Genomic DNA, 7,591 nt, shown 5'->3' with positions numbered 1-7,591 from the left:
ATTACTTCCCAATGCTTACCTTATTCAAGACTCCAGATATTTTGAAAACTAATTTCTATAAAGAACTTAAGAGCCCCGGTAGTTACTTCAAATGAATAGAAGACAGCAGGACATCATCCATTATGTAGCCCTGAGCATTTCACAGGGTGCCGAGGCCACACTAGGGAGGATGGTGCCTTCCTTTGTAGGGGAAGGGTGAGCCCAGAAAAGCAGCTCCATTAGACAAGGACCAAGGACCTGGTTGATCAGGATTTTACGATGTTTTCCACCTTAAAAATAGCAGAACTATGAAAATCCAATAGGTGTAAACCAGAAACAGGCACACACACATACACATATATATGTGTGTATATATATCATATATGAATACTATATCTATTATATATTTTATATATATTGTGTATATATATTGTATATTATACATATATAAGTATATATTCCATTATATATTATATATAATATGTATGTATTCCTATATATATACATATAAGTATGAGGGGTCCATTTGCCGTTCACCGTTCTCGACTCTAAGATGAATACTCTGAGACTATGAAATTCCCTCCCATGGTGTAAATTGAAGAGTGTCTTTTCCATAGTTACCTGAAAAGGAGATAATATAGTTAACAGGGTCCACTCTCTTGTAATGGATTTAGCACCTCAATCACTTAATTGACTGACTAAAATGGATGAGAACAGACCTTTCCATGGACATATCCAATGCTTTTTGTTCTGTAAGTTAAAATAACAATGGCCTATCATTTTCCCTATTAAATTTTTAAGTAAAATTCAAATTAGCAATCAAAGACAAAATATGAAAGTAGCACCCAAAAGGCTTCAAAAACAGTTTGAAAGATTGCTAAGGAAAAAATTATGAAAACAAACAAAAAAAGTGACTGCAAAATCCACTTCTTCCCGCAAGTCACGATATTTTCACAGCAAGCTCTTTTTATAGGAAGCTACAAGCTTTCGACAGGCTCATTTTCACCAGTCTGCGTCCAAGTAAGTCATCTGTCACATCTGAGTGCATATATTTTGTTCTGGACCCATAAACCCCAGAGAAGGTTCATGTTCTTTTTCCATTGAAATTCTTCCCCCATGGATATATGTTTTCCTTTTTTTGCAAAGTAATTTCATACTGCCAGTGGTGTTGGCAATAATATATTAAAAGTTAAATTTATGTCAACATCCCCAGATCAACTATCAGATGTTGCTATTAACATTGACATCAAAATCGTTAAGAAATTTCTGTCATGTAAATTAATTATCTGAATTGTATTGTCATGAATACATAATGACATTATTCATGCAAATAATTAAAAATATGCTTCCTGAAAACAAATTATAATAATGGAATAAAATGTCATTATTGTGGCTTCTTGACAACCCATTAGGCTTGGCTTTAGGCACTCAAGTCTTGGAGATTATCATAAAGAAGGAAAACAAAATGAAGGCATGATATTAATGTTATTGATGCCAAAATGGAGACTGAGAACAGTACAGCAATGGGCAGGATCATGGTGATGACCAGGCAACACTCTTATGGCCCCTCTTTACTGTACAATTATCTACTGTACAATTATTGTTAAAAAGAAGATAGCTTATTTTATTGTTGCCAATTTCACATCTCAAAGGACCTCTCACATAAAAAGGTTGTGGTTATTAAAAGACTGATGTTATTCTAGAGCACAGCAGAGAAAAAAATAATTCACCTGAGTTCTCACAGGTTATCTCTTGCCACCCCACAAAAATGTAATTACTACCCATCAGAGAGCACAGAGAGAGTTTGGTTATGGAATTTGCAGATGTCTGCAAACTTTCCCAGTAAGAGAAAGACGAGGCAATGATGGGAATTAAGTTCCTCTCAGGGAAAAATATGGCTAACCCTGTTGAATTAACATGGTTAACAACGTATACAGCAGAGCACTTAGTTCAGTGGTGGTCCCCATTAATGAATAGTATTTATAACAGTGATAATATTGGCTAGGAGGCTAAGTGAGCAGTAGAAATGAAACCATCACCAATTAGATCCTATTTGCACCTCACCGCCAAATTCTCTAAAGAATATTTTGTCTACAGAAGAATTAGAATCTCACCCAAATTCCTTATAATTTGGGGCTCTAATTCAGAGGAAAAAAGCAAAAATTAACAAGCATGAGTTGCAATTAAACCAAACAAAAAATGGAAGATATATCCATTGAAAAGACATAGGGATACTGTTATCAGCAGAATAAGTTGCAATGGTGGATGGAAAAAAGCAAAACTGTATCAGTTCAAAAGAAAGTTGCTTTGCTAGAAAACAGAAAGCAAATGCTTGGTGGAGTTTGCTCAATGAGGCATCAAAGCTTCCATCGCTGCTTGGAAGCCCAGGTCCTTCTGTTGCTAATCCAAAAACACATCAAACCTATACCCTTAACTTGATGCTATATTAATAAGGCCCTGTCTTGGGGCGTCTCAATGATAATATATCATGTGTCGTAAGTATAGTGTTTTGGCAAAGCCATGGCTTGCACGTAGTTCACATGAAGTACTGCAATTTTAAAGCAGCATGTTTTACAAAGCAAAACCAAAAGTAATTTAAATACCTTTCATATTCTCTCTCTCAGAAGGACCACCTATAAATCCACAACTGGGATTTTCGATGTCCATCAAACACACATCTACCAAAGACTCCAAATTTGTCCAGGAAGGGAAGATATAGGCCATGGCCATCTGGAATGAAGAGGGAACAGTTTGCACGTTCTCAATATTCCTGGAATCAGGAATATTTTAATTTCCCAAATGCTTAATAAAGAACTATAAGCTGGGCTTCCCTGGTGGCACAGTGGTTGAGAGTCCTCCTGCCGATGCAGGGGACACGGGTTCGTGCCCCGGTTCAGGAAGATCCCACATGCCACGGAGCGGCTGGGCCCGTGAGCCATGGCCGCTGAGCCTGCGCGTCCGGAGCCTGTGCTCCACAACGGGAGAGGCCACAGCAGTGAGAGGCCCGCGTACCCCCCAAAAAATAAAAAAAATAAAATAACTATAAGTTGAATCTTTTTCAGAACTGGAAAGCCTAGATTTATACCACAGAAATTCACAAGTCATAAGAGTAAAACTTTGGAACCTTGGATAAAACTGCAGTGTTATTTATGGTAGCACACTCGAATTCAGAAACAAGGATATCTTCCTCCTAGAAGTTACCTCTAACCAAAAATTATTATGCATGGAATCTTCCCTGAAAAGAAAATTACTCCCTATAAAATATAAGGTCTTCCCCTACTCCTTACAAGACTAATTGCCCTCTGTATTTTAAGAAAACCAGTTTTAAGATCATCTAGAAATAAAAAAACGAAAGAGAAAAAAGATACACGTTTGCCTTTCTTCTTATTGGGCATTATTTCTAGTTGTCACAAGAAGAAAAAATGACTTTATTATTGTTAGTATGTAGCAAGAAGAATCAATAACCCTAAGCCCGCATAAAAGTCATCAGCCTTGATCACGTTCCAGCTTTGCGGCCCTCCTCGTAGAGGAAGAGGAATTTTACTCTTTCTACTCCCTGTATTTTCTGTAGTCTATCTGCAGAGCTACGGTGACAAAATCTGTGATGACCAGAACCAATGAATAGATCTTTGTCATGATCACCTCCTAAAGAGGTGAAGAAAGGGATGTCGTGTTACATGCTGGACAGCGGGTTGAGGACGAGGGTGAGAACCGCACGAGAGAATGGACCAAGTGACCAAGACCGACAGGGACATAGCAGAACCATTAAGGTTTAAGTCAGACATCAGGAGCCCAGCAAGAGCAAATCCATGGACGGGGCCCCTTTCTCCTAGCGCAAGGTGGAGCGAATGGGACTCTGTTGCTCTAAGCCTACAGGCCAAAAATTGTACTTGAGCAGGAGACGCATGGGCTGAAGCACACCCGGTTCCCCAGGGCCTGGGACCAGCGGAAATACAGCAGGGAGCAGAGGCCACCATTCAGAAGGGGTACCAGTCAGGCCTATGCTGTGGGGTTAGGGCCACGAACGGGGATGGAGAAACCCTGGGCAGTCATAGGATTCAGGGAGAAGGGTGTGGGAGGCATTTGACCATCATGGATGTAGAAAAACGCTGCAGACTAGAGGAGGGTCTTGAGTGTCTAACGCATCCACAGGCAGGCACAAGGCCAAGTCCACCCACCGTAAAATGTGCTGGGAAGCAGAGAGGCAGGGAGAGCCACTGGCCTGCCCTCCTCTAATTAGTCGGGGCAAAGGAGCATCAAAGCCCACAGTCAGCAGCTTGTCTTTGCCTGCACCGCGAATGGAGCCAAAGCAGGAGCACGAGCTGATACGTTTGGATTTATGTGACAAAACTACACAGGCCACTTAATTAAGCCTTGGCCATTTGCCTGCAAGCGGGGTGGTGTCAATCTACAAACAGCGGTTTTTGCTAATTGGCGTGCTGACCCAGAGCGACGTGCCCCCAGAGTGGGATGCCCCAGGAGGAGCAGAGTGTGCACTTACCCCAAGCAGCCAGCTCTTCTCCTTCCTATAAACATGTAACTCCTTTTCAAACTACCAGAATAAATATTTACTGTCATCCCTGATTGAATGCACTTGGAGAGAGTCTTCTTTCAAATAAACAAAAACTTGATCTCATTCACTCCCAGCTTCTCTCTTTCCTCCAAGGATACATGTAGCACTGAGTTTGGGGAACCTGGATTGGACAAACACAGATACTTCCTTAAAGTCACCAAATTCCTTTGATAAAAATACTGTTTTTGGAAACTACAAATATAATAACAATCACCCAAATTCCCATCAATCGAATGAATAAATATAGCATTGTCTTATATACTTTTAGACTTGTCCTTCTATATGTGTGCTTTAAAAAATAAATGAGTCGTAGAGCCACATGACCTCCCCTTGAAAACGAAGACAACATTCCAGGTAAAGGTAAATCCCTTTGTCTCTACCCTGGTCCCACTCCTTTCCCTATTTCCAGAGGAAGGCACTGTATGCCTTAACAACAGGTCTTCCAAAATTATCTGTAAGCCCTTGAATTTAAGCAAATGCAAACCCAGATTTGGTCATACTACAGCCAAACTACCTCAAACTTCTCACCTTGTCCCTCTCTGCCTCAACTTTTTATTTCCTCCTAAAATTATTATCCTCACTTATTTTATTGACCATAGAAGTTCCTTTTGTTCTGCGTACACGACAGCACAACGGTTGCAACACCCCAGTTACAATGATAAGCATCGTTTCTCTGCATCAACCTTGCTTTAATCAAACAGTCTTTCAAGGCTTCCCTCCACTTGGCGTGAACGTCCATCTTCGCCCAAAAACACTCATCAAAATGTTTTCTATGAAAAAAATGCCCATGTCCTTTATGACCCCTGTGATGGCATGAGAGACGTTTATAGGAATATCACACTGCAAGGACCAAGGCACAATCGCTGGGTGCAGGAAAGGAATCACATAGGTAATGGCATCTTGAAATTGACATGACATGAATTCATGCCATTGCTCATTAAATATGTATAGATTTTTGAGATCACAAAAAGCAGACACTCACCTCTGAGGTATGATAGTCAAGACATCGGCACCACTGAAAATATTTCTTCAGCTGCCCTGGAACTAAGGCTGTGGCCAGCTTGAATTTTTCACCATCAGTCACTCAAAGACATTTCTTAATGTGAAAAAAATGTACATATGTTATCTAAGAAGACAGCAATTAGATTAGTAAGATGGCACAGAGTGTGACTCTGAGATAATAGACAGAAAGACTAGATATGTTGAGATGAGAAGAAGAAAGGCAGGTTACTTGGAGCCTGTGGCTTGGGAAGGAAGCCAAATCTCAGGCACCAGAGCAAGGATGGAGATGAGCAGGCAGCTGTGGGCCCCCGGGGCTGCACGGGGGTGGCTGAGCCGCGCTGCAAAGGCTCTTGAATTAAAGAGTGAGGCTCCTGCCCCCTTGACCCCGGGGAAAGGAGACGTATAGCCAGAGGAAGACTAGTATGCAGCAAACTACCTGGGCGTTCTCCAAATAAGTCGTCCCCACGGCTTCTCCATGGGGCCAGCAGTAAATGCTCACATCTGTCTAACTTGCCTTGAGAGTGGAGCTACTGATGTAAATAAGCCACCAGGCTCCTTTCCTCCTTTTGACAGCGAGTATCGCCATCAGAGGCTGCAATTTTGGTCTCCGTCAAGGACCTTCTGGTGGCAAGTGAAGAGAAAACACTTTAGGACAGTTTAAGATATAAGAGGAATTGGTTAGAGATGATACAGACTATTCCTCAGGACCTAAAGCCAGGCATGCTTCACTCATGCATATGTACCGTATGTTAGGGTGAATGATAGAACGGTGCCAAGAGTCAATCATGTTTCACCTTTAAACATGGTAATTTCATAAGGTACAGTATGTATAAGTTTTCTTCTCTTCCTGCCCTCCCCTTCCATCTTCCCCTGACCCAAGCCTCTCTTGAAGATTATAATATCCCCTTTGAAGAGAAAACATCCAACACTGTTAGTCACCACATCTGAATTCCAAATACTTGGGTGAGATCATCTTACTGGCACAGTTTCAATCCTGCAGTCAGGGGCTGAGATTAGAGACCGCAAACATGGTTGTCAGCTGCTACTTTTTTAGTAAGATGTATGTGTGTGTGTGCGCATGTGTGTATACATGTGCATGGGTGTGTGGAGGGGAGGGAGGAGCCACCAGAGTCAGTGCTCCGAGAAAGAGTGATGGTGGATTGGAACACCACACTGGGGTCAATTTTAGAGCACTTAGTACTAACACCCAGTGCACTTAGTATCAAACACCTAGACCCTGAAAGGAAGCGAATAAAACTTAATGATGAAGATGATGTTTCAGTTCAGTTACTACACCACTGACCCACGGGACGGCTGCAAGCAACCTTCTGTTTGGCCATTATCACCCAAACACCACCCAAGAAGCTCCATGCTTACAGAACAAAATCCAGATTCCTAAGCCTGCTGTGTGAGGCCCCACTTGGCCTGACTCCACTCCCACCTCTAGCCCATCTCCCATCACCCCCAAATTAACACTCATCTGTTTGCCCGTCTGGACTCATTTTCCTCGGTCACAGCTCCTGAATCTCAGGGCCACTGATTCCATTTTCCCAGGAAATGCCTTCTTCCTCTTCATCAGCTCTGCAAATTCGACTTCTTCAAAATGACTTTCAATCCCACTCTCCTCCGTGAAGCCACGTCTCACCCATAGAGTAGTGACAACAATGCCTAGTTCATAAAGGTGACGTGGGCAGACATCAAGGTAACATACACAAAGTACAGTATCTGGTAGTTAATACTATTCTCTATTATCAATATTATCTAATAATAGTGTTAATATTTTTCTCTCATTATTTCCTTTCCCACACGCTTCTCCATTTTCCAGCATCTTGAAGCTCTCCCTGGCTTTGATTCCACTGTATACTCCCTGGCATTGTCACCCAGCTATTTTACACCTTCTCAGAAGTCTGTGTTCTCCTGAAGAACAGACCCCTGCATCGTGCTTCTCATTTCCTAGCACTGGGTGAGTTAGAGTAGGCGCTTGATGGATACCTATTAAATTGCTTGGAGAATGAGTGCAAAAAAAAAAAAAAAGAA

General features: G+C 41.7%; 1 long non-coding RNA gene across 1 annotated transcript; it reads right to left on the bottom strand.

The window, feature by feature from the left end:
• Positions 1-2,579: 2,579 nt before the first annotated feature.
• On the bottom strand, positions 2,580-5,651 carry LOC132593359 (uncharacterized). The gene is made up of 3 exons (XR_009558740.1): positions 5,535-5,651; positions 4,481-4,673; positions 2,580-2,709 (listed from the first exon to the last, which is right to left on the bottom strand). It is a non-coding gene; the product is annotated as an uncharacterized lncRNA (long non-coding RNA).
• Between the last annotated feature and the right edge of the window lie 1,940 nt (positions 5,652-7,591).

The sequence above is a fragment of the Globicephala melas genome, chromosome 14, assembly GCF_963455315.2.
Source record: "Globicephala melas chromosome 14, mGloMel1.2, whole genome shotgun sequence".
Lineage (NCBI taxonomy): Eukaryota > Metazoa > Chordata > Mammalia > Artiodactyla > Delphinidae > Globicephala > Globicephala melas.
This window is presented reverse-complemented; position numbering and strand designations above follow the sequence as displayed.